The sequence below is a fragment of the Corvus hawaiiensis genome, chromosome Z (assembly GCF_020740725.1).
Source record: "Corvus hawaiiensis isolate bCorHaw1 chromosome Z, bCorHaw1.pri.cur, whole genome shotgun sequence".
In the NCBI taxonomy this organism is placed as follows: domain Eukaryota; kingdom Metazoa; phylum Chordata; class Aves; order Passeriformes; family Corvidae; genus Corvus; species Corvus hawaiiensis.
This window is the reverse complement of record NC_063255.1, coordinates 26,027,037-26,039,357: the sequence shown is the minus strand read 5'-3', so window position 1 is coordinate 26,039,357 and position 12,321 is coordinate 26,027,037.

The window sequence follows — 12,321 nt, the reverse complement described above, 5'->3', positions numbered from 1 at the left end:
CCGCATCTCATACTAACAACTATTGACCCAGCACTGGGAGATGAACAAATCTGATGTTCTGATTATTGGGTCAAGGAGAGAAATAATGGTTTGTTACTACCAATGTTAGAAGCACGAGTCTGCTCTTAAAGGGTTTGCTAACTGTGGACATCATCAAGGCTTTTAAAATGGGTCTGTGGGACCCTTCTTACAGAGTTTTCTGGTAATAAATTTGTAGCACTTACTGTTCTACATTTGCTTAAAACTTTGCTGTGAAGAAAACCTCAGCATAAATAGTACAAACTTTCCATGTATTTTGCTGCATATAGATTCTCATTAATCTCCTGCTAATGATGCATTAAAAGGTTTATAAATACCCATCCTTTTTATAAACTATTTTATTTTGTAAATTGTGTTTCTGAAAGCAATGTGTTCTCTCTAATTTCTCCTATTTATCATTTTTTTTCTCATTTAGATGATATTTTATTCACGAAAAAGAATGCTTTTCATCTTTTGCCAGACACATTGCCTTTGCACCGACCTAACACTTTCAAATACAGACATTATGTTGACCACTTCACAGCACTTCATCACAACATGCTAACAGGTTTCCTTTCCTTGTTACCTTTGTTAGATTTTGCTTCACTGCTGCTCCACGTCCCAGTAGAAGCAGAAAACATGTCATGCAGTCACTGTGCACTAGTGATGCCCGAATAACTTTGTTTTGGTAACCATGTGGGTTGCAGGAGGGTGACTCAGTGAAGACAGTAGCATGTTTTGCCATAAAACCTCCAGACCTTTTTTTGAATAAACCTGCTTTTCCCACTCATTTATTTTATTCTCGTTAGCACATGGATTGTTTTTCATCTTTTAATTATCAGGCATCTTGAGGGAAAGGCAAAGTGTTTCTGTATTTTTGATTCAATTTATCTAAACCTAACATTGGTGGGGGACAGGGAACTTAGAATACTAATTTCTAAGTGAGTGTTGAGAACCTGCTTTAGTTATTGGGATGTGTAAAATGCCTCATTTATTGCTTGAATCATGCTCTAAAAATACCCACATATAAACTTAAACTTGTGATTGTATCAACAGTGAAAAACCTTGCAGCTGTGCCTGCCTGTTTCCGATTAATTTGTTTCAGACATAATCAAAACCCTGGATTTTATTCAAGAGTGAAACAAACTAACTTCTGAAACATGACACATTTTAGGATATGGAGCTTTTTCCTAGCCACAGACGCAGGCAGTTTCACTAGGTCTTATACTAGTGAATCCAAATTTGTACTCTTTCATTTACCCTGGACAGTCAGAATGTATCTGGGGTTTTTTGTCTGGTTTTTGGTTAAAGAGAAAAGCCAGGTCCAACATGTATTTGCATGAGGAGAAGTCCTACATATAAGTAGAATTATGCACCTGTATGAAAAAAAAGTCTTGATGCATTGATTACAGCTCTCAAAATTAGTGAAGTAGAAGACATCTCTTACAGGTAGTGTCTTTAAGTAGATGTCCACAGTCTTTTTCCTTATGAAGAATCACTGAGCAGCTGACAAAATTAATACAATCTTATTATTGTCAATCCCCTGCTAAATCCTGCAGATTTTTTAATATTCTGTCATTAGCCTTTTTTAGGTTTAATCAACAATTTTTACTCCTCGAAGCCATGATGTGAAGGACTTGCCAGTGCTCTTCATTTTTAACATTTTAATAATCACTCCAATGGTTGGAAAAGCATTTTTAAAATGAAGTAGGAAATCTGGTAGAGAGGTTTTAGATTACTTTTAAAACCTTAAACCTTGCAGATGATATTGCTACACTGATTATTTCACCAGAATATTAGCTGAAGTATTTCCATGCCTTCTTCCAGTATTTACTCATATGTGAACCAAGGATTTGAACTATCAGATTTTCAGTGTTAGACACTTAAGTTGGACTCAGTGGTTTTAAAGGACTTTTCCAATCTCATTTGATTCTCTGAGTCTGTAATTCTATGTTTTGGGTTGGAATAAACCAAACACATAAAACAGAACATTATGTTTCCAACTCCCCTTTCCCAACAAGATTTATATTCCCTGTAATGTTTAGTATATTATCAAAGGACAGTAATTAATTTTAGCATGGGAGAGCTCAGTGTATTAAACATCTTGAAACAATGCACTAGAAAACAGATGTCCAGTTTTAAAAAAATTAGCTCAACAGCAACCTTTACCCCTGTAGGAAAACTTACACTTTTTTCCTACAATGATATTAATATTTTCCCCAAGGAGCTTTTTAAAATATAAATAACTTTTTTTTCCTCTTTGGGTACATATAGGATAATTTGCATTTGTATTATCAAATGAAAATACAATAAAAATTTAGCAAACTATTTGTCATCAAAAGCAGACTTGCAACATGCACGAGTCAAATCTATAGAAGAAAAAGAATATCCTGGTCTTCTTGTAGATTACCTGGAGATGGAGAAAATTACAGTAAAAAATCCCATTCAAGAGAACCTGTTAAGTTGACCTGGTTTCACTAAGGATATTGAAGAGAATCCACCCACAAACTACCCATCAATGCTTCCAATTTCACATTACCTGAATATTTGCCACCCATGAAATGGGAAGCTTTATTTTAGAAACAGCAACATGAGATATTGCTGGAGCAAATCCTCATTTGGGAGGTGGAATATTACAAGCTCCTACCCTTGAGATTAAAGATGTGCCCAGTCCCAGCATGCTCAATCCTATGAGGGAAAAGGGGAAGAAAGGCCAGAAAGGGAAGGGTCTACATCAACCAGCTTTTAGACCTTTTCTTAGGCGGCCAGATTAAGAAGCTGGATTCCCAGTTAGAGTTAGCAGAGACAGTGAACTTCCCCCAGGGCATTTCCAAGATGGACTCAGGTGCTGCTGTTTCACAATCCTCCACCCAGGAGGGCTGATTCAGTCCATGGACAACTAATGGGGAATTTGGGATGTGTAAACCGGGTTAAAGGATAGGGCAAGTCACAGCACCAAATCCTCCTGCAGGATGGGTTTGAATCTGTGAGTCTTGTCTGAAAGCACAAAGTGATTCACCCACCTGGCATGCAGGTGTGAAAATTCAATAGGTTGTTAAGTATTCAGGCTTTTAAAATTATTTTTACTGCCTTGGAATTTGTGTTTCTCAGATTCTGTTTACTGAATTTTTGGATTTCACGAGTCAGGAGGGACAGATAGGGAGGAAGCAAGGGAAAAGGAGGAGGGGAAGGAAGGGCAAGATAGTGGTGAGAGAGGAGGGGAAAGGGAGGATGAGTAGGAAAGATGTAAAGGAAGAAAAGGGAGTGGAAAACAGAAGAAATCAGTATAAAGCACAAAATCACCGGCTTTGAGCAGCTTACTATTGACTTCCTGATGGGATTACTGTTTTGTCAGAATTGGTGTCATGATAGAGGTGCTGTAACGGCAGCAGTGGCTTAGAAAAAACTGGCCAAGCTAATACTGTTATTCTACTCATTCATTCACAGGTGTCCTCAAAATTACTCTTACTTTACGGCTATAGTACTCACTGAGGTTTAATCGAGCACACAGGGTATAAGTGAAAACATTTTCTAATGCAAGAGGTGCATTAGATGCAGATGAAAAAGAACAGTGAACTCAAAGCTCATTGATTATTTTGAGCAAAAAGAGACAGGATGTTGCCAATCTCTCGCAAAAATGAATTTTGAGTGTTGTTAGCCGCAATGTTTGAATAAACGTGCAACCCCTTTTTGATTCTGATAAATTATTAATTACTGCCTTATAGGCCAGTTGCGCAATCAGTGGCAAAGCTGGCACATTTAAAGTTCTCTTCCTTAAAACACTGAGACAATATGCATGCTGTGGAGTAATCCTACATGTAAGCACCTTATTTAATGCATTGCTGTCCCCTTCTTTGATTAGAAAACTGGTGTTTTGAGAAAAAAAAAGCAGACAGGCCTCAATGCATAAGCAGTTTCTGCACTCTGCAAGAGTCCGAAACACAAGCAAGCTGGAAAAGCCTTATGGAGTGGAAGTTTAAAATTCAATGATTTCAAGGGTCAATGAACTCGTAATGGCCTTACCCAAGCATTGTTTGGAATGCCTGGCTCCGAACTGCTGTCAGAGGAGTCAGAATGAAATGCTTTGTTGTGATACAACGTGGGCTCAATATGCTGACAATGTCTGATCAAGGTGAGGCAGTTCACAGGAAACACTGAGATTCTCAGGAAACCGAACTTTCTGATACAGCAGGTCCTGTGAAGTTTCTTTAGTCAGTCCTGGAAAGAAGGAAGTGATGACAGTTTGCACTCCTCTTGTCGGCTGAACTCCTCTCTGTGCTCCTTGTTCCTGTTAGCATCAGGGTGTCATGCTGACTATGAGTCTGCAAAACACACTTCATTTCAGAAAGGATCCTCTAATATTTATCTCTAGCTGCTCCCTGTGATTTTAAACAGAAGATGAGAGTAAAATAGAAGTTAAAAATAATTTGATATCTGTAAGTTCTGTTTTCATGGAAGTTCCTCTTTTTCAAGGATAATTAAGCACTTGGAGGGAAGGACAGATTTTGAATTCTCGAGATGAGAAACCTGTTTGAAAACATGTCCTTCTGGATCACAGTAGTGCTTCTGAACAAAGTGCATGTTCAGAGCTGTGAAGCTGCCAGCAGACAGGGGCTGCTCTTTTCTGTGCTGCGGCTCACCCTTCTGAAATTGTTTACCTGTATCCCAGAAAGCTGAATTTCCTGGTGTGAAGCACTGCGACTGCATGGGCTACCTGCCAGGATGACTGGTTTTAGAAGCAGCCATTTCATGACCAAATCTATTTGTCTTAAAAAATCTACTCTACTTATTACTGTCACCCTATGATGAGTTGGAAACACCTCTTTACACAGAGCCTCTCTTGATGCCAAGCGTTCTGGCTCATCTGTGCTTCTCTTTAAGCTGTTTGTGTTGATGTGTGGTAGAGAATACTTACCTTTTTCTGCTTTCCTAGATTACTTTCACTAAACCCTCTGGGGTTTCTATGAAATCTGACCTCTTCTGCAGAATTTTTAGTAATCTAACAGATTGAGACTGTATATTCTAGCAACTGACAGTGGAAATACAGAGGGATAGAAGCACTTTGTTGTTGTTGTTCCTCCATCTGCTTGGACTCAAGGATTGAGCAAGGAACAAATGAGAAGAAAATATGCACTAATATTTCAGTTACAGCTTGAAAAGTTCATTGCCAATAAAAAGCCCCACTAAGATAAATAACCAGTTTGGGGGTTCACAATGAGTCTGAGTTGGTAATGGACTGGAAAACTGCATTGCTCCAGGACTTGCTTGGCTTCCATTAGGTAACTGTTCAGTCATCTTGTTCAGGTACAACACAGCAGTGGGTCCAGAATATTTTCCTGATGTGTACTCCCAGTATGCAGTAACGTTAATTTTTTAATGGAGAAACTTGATGGGGGTTTCACATGAGTGGCATATATGAATGCCATGTGGGGTATCACACAGCAGTGGCAGTGGTCACATTTGAGTCTCAGCTGCTCAGTTATTGTTGCTGTTGTCAAATCTGAACATCAAGGTTTCAGTGACTATGGTTTCACAAGCAAAACCAATTTTTTGGGGTGTGTGAAGACATTTACTGGTGTGTATTACTTCCTGCTTCTGCTTCCAATAATTAAGTTCCAATAGTTAAGTTCAGAGCTCCCAGTTATGAAATGGACAGGGACACATAAAAGCAGGCAGTAGGTATTTGCTAACTCTATTTCATAGGGGTGAGGTTAGCCAATGTTAAGGGCAGTTTATGTAGCATTAAGAAATACAACATTATCCGTTGATAGTAAATTAAATTACTTCCTCCTCTGTAGTTAGTGAAAGTATATTATACTCATTTACCAAGGAGGAAATGGAAGGATGGAAAAAATTAAGGAAGAATTGTTGCCTCTTACTGAAATACATAGTTTTTGTGGAGAATTCCTCCTCTCACAGCAGGCTTTGTAAGGAAAACATACTCCCTGAACCTACAGATTTTATTAAAAAGGCACTGAATCTTATTCCCACAGGTTACATGCCCAGCACACTATACATTGTTCTAAGTTAAGGCTTTGCTTTAAAGCAAATATATATTCCAAATATATATTCACTTGTGTACTCACACGGCAAGGTTGTGTCAGAATGAGCACTGTTTGCCAAAAAACAAAGTGCACAGGCTGAGTGAAATTCAATAGAATTTCTCTGTTGGAGGTGAGGAGCATGGGAACCTTGCTGTAGTTTACAGCTTGACCTTGTGATTAAGGTGAAGTTGTTCCATTTTCTCACCATTCTGCTGGTGAGGAGCAGCCAGGGGTCTGCCCCCAGGTCAGAAGTGGCTGGAGGCTTGAGACTGCTCAGCTGCAGGGGAGATGCAAAAACAGACACAACCCAAGCCTCCAGAGATTTTCTTGTGAAATCATGGGAACATCCAGGTGGGTTCGTTTCCTGTACAGTGAGGGACTTTTGGAAAAAAATGGTTACTTTTAATGGCTTATGAGATGAGAAAATGCAGGGTTACTGCTTGATTTCTGAAGTGGGACATACTGAAATTGTTATCTAACAGCTTCACTGACTGCACCTTGTCATGGCCAATAGGACTAAATCCTGAACTGCAGCAAACCAGCCTGTCAACCTCTGAGTCTCTGAACCTCAGTATTTCACGTAAAGTGAGAAATCCTGAGGGAAAAGTGTTGTCACAATTTTTTTCTGAGAGATGGTCATGCTTGGATGGTAGGCTGCACGTTTCTTTAAAGGCTGGAACAGAAAAGACCTCAGAAGATCCATGTGTGAACTACAGGTCCTGAAAAAAAATCCCATGGCAGTAAATCTACATACAGCAAAAACCTTTGATCTAACTATAATTTGAAAAATTACCAAACCCAATTCAGAAAAGGTTTTATTTTAAACTTTTGTTTAAAATATTTTTCAAGCTACATTAGGATCTGTTAAATGTGAGTAGAAGTGTTGAGGCCTCCCTCCTGAAATGTCAGTTCCTGAAAATTACTTCTTTTACTTCAAGCCCTGTTGCTAGAAGTTATTTGAGGTTTGGGTTGGTTTTTTTTCTCCTTGTGGCTAGATAACTGATCAGTTGAAAGGAAATATGCAAGTGAGATTATTGTAGAATGTTTGACATGAGCTGTCTTTACATTATCACTTCCAGTTGTAACTCTGTCTTGGATGCCAAATTATTAGAAGAGGCATGTATCTGGAAGCTGCAACATTTTTGCCCAGTTTTAACAAGCTCAAGTGTTCTTGAGAGATTTGTGTCTGGTTTCTTTGCTTTCACAGACCATTTTAAATCAGCAGTATGGTATAGTTGCATGTAACAGTTGGAAGGATCACTTTCCATGTATTTAGACAAGAGAGAAATCCAACCATTATTCCAGAGTCAAGATGTATTGGAAGAGGAGGATCACTGGGTCTTCTCTCTCACAGGAGTCTTATCAGAAAAACAACTTTGCATTAGGCAGATAGAACCCAAGACTTTTCCCACTGGTTCCTTTTTTGGGGGGAGATCCTGTGTGCACTCTAAAATGCCTATTTCTGTGTAGACTGTTGCAACAAAATAGATGTGTACATATCTATCCATCCATCAATCTATCTATCTATCTATCTGTCTCAGGAATTTTGGGCTTGCTGTGATGGGAGTGTTTAAAAGATTGACAATCAGGCCAGTTTTAAGCTTTATTGAATTAATTAATTAACGATACCCTTGCTGCTGGTGGCCAGTTCTCACACCACGTTAAGCAGCACTTGTTAGACACTGAACCACTAAATTAAACAATTCTATTCTAAATTAGCTGTGCCTTTTACCATTTGTGGAGCTGATGCCAAACAGGGAGCCCAGAGGGCTGGAGTCCCTCCTTGGTGCTTGCCCTGAAGTCAAGGTGAGCGGAATTGAGAGAGCTTCAGGGAGAAAAATCAGAACTAAGCTGAATTCAATTTCCTTCTTCTCAGCTTCTCCCTCTTCATGCCTCCATTTATGCTGTTGTCCTGCCTGACCACAGGGGGAGGCTTTCTTTTCTACTCACTCTCCCACTTATTTTGATTTTTTTCTTCCCACTCATCCTTCTTGTGTAGCTTTACCCACTGTTGCCCTTTGGAATGATCACACCACTCACGCCCTTATCTGAAACTGTGTTCCAGTATTACAGAAACCTTGCATCCTATTGTTATTCCATTTTGGTACACCCATATCCAAGTTCAAGCCAAAGTGACATGAATTTTGTGCAGATTGGTACTTCTGAGATTTGTAGGTGAGCCTCTGCTTTGGTGGGAGTGCTGGCACACCAGTGAATATGCACCCCTTCCTCACAGAGTTGGAGGAGTGTAGAAGGATTTCTTCAGAATCCAGAAGTTAATTCCTGAGTAATTTAGAGAGAGGGAGCAGTTGGGAAATTATCTTTTTGCATCCTGGAGGAACACGAATGACTAGCAAAATCCTTGTGAGAGTTGTGTGACTGTTTAGCCGGATGACTGTCTTGAGGAAAAGTGAAAAATATTAGTTTATTAAGCTGCATAAAATTGCTATTGCCATTTTTATGTACACAATTAATCAAATCAAAAAATGAATTAATCTTCTACAAGCACATCTTAAAATTGATATTTCAATATTGCATGTTGGAACTGAATTTGTTCAAGAGCAACTCTGCTAGATCTCCAAGGTTTTTCTCCCATTTTTATGTGTGACAATCAGACTGAAAATTATTTTCATGGCTTGGCTAGTGGGGATTTAAAATGTAAGCCAATACACGCCAACTGACCTGCTCCTTTAGCAAACAATGTCTACTACATTATACATGACCAAGAATGTGTTTAATGAAGTGCTCATGACAATAAGTGCAGTGTCAGCTCATGTTTTATGTAATAGAGGATTAAATATTTGCATGAATTGAGCATAAACGTTCTGGAGCTGAAGATTATTTTATGTATTGCAATTATAGGGATATTTTTGCAAAAGGAAAAGCCACCCAGTGCAACCAAAATGTAACCCAAAATACATGCAGTACGCTGAGCTCTGCAGTAAGGGATGACCCTTTGTGTCCTCTGCTATTTCCTAAAGATGGCAACATTTTGAATGGGAGAATCAAGTCAATGAGTTAATTAGTTTGCTATCTATTTCTGCCTTCTGCAACCAAAAATATTCACGACAACTGAAAGGTGAGATGGAAGTTGGACTGTAGAGATGATAGGTGTTCTTTCTGTGTTTGGGGGCTATAAATAGGCCTGCATTACTTCAACTTCTCACCAGGGAATAAAGTTTCATCATTTTGTTCAAGTCAATGAACATTGCACAAAATGATGACTACATACTATGACATGGTGACTTATTTGTGTTTCCCTCAGCAGTATTTTTTGTCACTGTGGTATTTTAGGATCATGTTTACTTGAAGTTGAAACTGCCATAAGACACAGAAGGTTCTACAGTGTCCTCTGCCCCCTCCAAATGATCTCCATGTTACAAGAAAAGGATGCCAGACTGCCATTCTGAATTGGCCATTTGTCTGTTATGACTTGATAGTAATCAAGAGATTGTTGAGAAGCTTTTCCTGCATTTATTTGGCAAATCCAATGAAAAATGGTCGTTTGGGGATCTGTGTGTCAGAGAGGACATGGCCAGCCTGGAAATTACCTCATTTTCTGTCCCTGCAATAACTGGGATAACAGTTTATGTGGTAGGTCTGCCATTGCCTGACTTTTTGATTAATGTTTCTTATAATTTCTCTGACACATGCTCCCTGTCACCACTAGTGTACCTGACAGGATGTTGCTCTGCAGCCCCTGAAAGTCCAGCCAGAGGAAAACTGCGAGTACTTCCCTACAAGGATGATGTGGCATAAATCAAAAAATAGGAGAAGACAAGGCAAAGTCAGGTTGTCTTTGAGAATACACACCTCCCTTGGCTGTGTGAGGACTGAGCCTGCTCTTGTGATTTGCAGAGGTGAAGCTTCAGCCTTGACTGGGAAAAGAGAGAGAGATCAATGCAATTGCCGGCATTTCATTAAGCAGCTGTGAGAAACGTTCATTAACTACTCTGTACTGCTTTGCAGAAACACACAGCTGCATGACAGCACACCTCTGGTGCCTGTGCCATCCACTGGCTGCATTAAGATTCAAATGAAACAGAATTATTTTCCATTTATCAGATTGTGAAGAGAAAGAAAGTCCTGAGCAGGACTGTGTGAGGTTTTCCCTCAGCCCTCTGTCAGGGAAGCTGAAGCCAGAGCTCAGAGAGGGAGGTAGTGCCCTCTTCAGTGTTACAAGGTGGTTTTCATGCACAATTCACTGTCTCCATCTGAAGTCTATTGTATCATCATCAGATAATGTTTTATTTCTGGGCTAGAGAGAAGAGCTGGGTATATTAACAGCTTTCACATTCCTGGAGCATTACCTATGTAGCTCACTGAGGAATTTAGAAACTTAATTAGTACTTACTGGAAATAATTTGGAAGTTTGAACTGACTTCATGGAAAATCAGAAATTCAGCTAGTACTTACACTGGGACAGCTGTAGGATCTATGTTTCATGAAACCAGCATTTAAGGATATGAGACCCTGCAGCTTCTCTCAGCCACTGGTCCTTTTCAGAAGAACCAGGGCTGTGCTGTTCATGCCCACTGCTCCAGATTTTCTGAGCACCCTGATGCAATGGGAATCCTCCACCTGCTTTGCCCCTCTGCCAGGGCAAACATCTGTGGGTCTGGTAAGCCAAAAGTGACAACAACAAAAGCAAAACACGGTGATCTCCCATACAGTACTTACAACCTGTATCCCAATGTCCCATAAAGATTTTTAAATTGTAAATGAAACTCTACAGGAAACACTGGGTAAGGAAAACATCCCTGTATTACCAGCACTGTTTTCAGCACAAATCCAAAGCATGTTAGTTACTGTGAAGGAAATTCACTCCATTCCAGCTAGAACCAGCACAGTAATGATGTGAAAGCATATGAAGGCAGGGAAATACACAAATTATCTGCAAAGCATCTTTACTGATGCAGTGCTTTTTTCCCCATATGTGAAAGGATGGTGATACTCCCTGTGTGAGCCTGCCCTCAGTTCTCAGGCTGGCTGCTCTCTGTCCATGTTAGTCTGCCTGTCTGGCTGCGCATCCATGAATGCAGGCATTATACAGGTGTGCTTCCGCATGTGTCCCCACTGGGAATGCATCCAGAGGCTCATCACCCATTGCACTGGGGCACGAAGTTGTGATAGCCAATCCTGTTGTTAGCACCATCTAATAACTACCTTTTACACTTTTAATTTGCACACATTTCTCTCTCTTGGCTCTTTGTTCAACTTCTGAGGCATTTTCATATTTGGGAAAAGAAAACTTTCAGAGCCTGACATCTGTCTGTGTAGATTTTGACTCTCTGGAATGACTCCGCTGCCTTGACTGCGGTGGTTCGTTCTGAACATCTTACTTTGTGTCCCCCTTGCATTTTGTAGCACGCAAGTTTTTGATTAAGTTTTGTTCCTTAACACAATTTGCTCCCTTAGCAAGTGCATTCTGCTGCTTAAGAAGTGGTCTTGTGTAGCTGCTTGTGGGCTCAATGTGAATTATTGAAGGGCCAAGTTGTATCTGAGGTGACACCTTGCTTATTGTGAACAAGTATATGTGGGGGGAGTTTTTGGCTCAAATCAAGTGAAGAGAAAACTTGTTGTGATGCTGCTGACTCTTGCAATAGTTTTGGTAGTAAGAGAGTTCAGGAAGTCTCCGCTAATAAAGTTTGTGGGGTGTACTGGTCAGGGCTTTTAAAAACAGCTCCTCAAGTCATTCCTGAAGAAATGGCCCTAGTTACTGGTTTGTCATAATTTCCTCGGAAACATTTTCTTAGATTTTTGCTTTCAGTTTGATAACCTTCCTCAAGATTTCCCTGACCTAGCTTCTGTTACCCTAAAAGTGTTCAATTTTACTGGCTGTTTTTTTACTTTAATATCTTTCATGTTTTCTTTAAACCGTATTAGTAAAAACTATTTAGTAAAAAACCCCAACCCAACCCAAACAAAAACAAACAAACAAACAAAAAACCCACAAAAAACCCAAACACCCCCCCCCCCCCAAAAAACCAACCAACCAACCAAAAAACCAAACCAACAACAAAAAAACCCCAATTAGTAAAAATCACATTTGAATCAGGTTTTTTTTTTCCTCTCTCTTTTATCTGCATTGGTTATCTCCTACTACCTTGATATGATTGCCACTTTTTCCTGACTTCACCAAGATTTCTTGACTTCTCTAGCACAGATGATCTCTGACTTCTCCAGCTTTTCTTTATTGAAAGGGCTTCCTAATTTTGGCTGACACTGCATGTGACTGACCATGGGTGAAATGCCTACT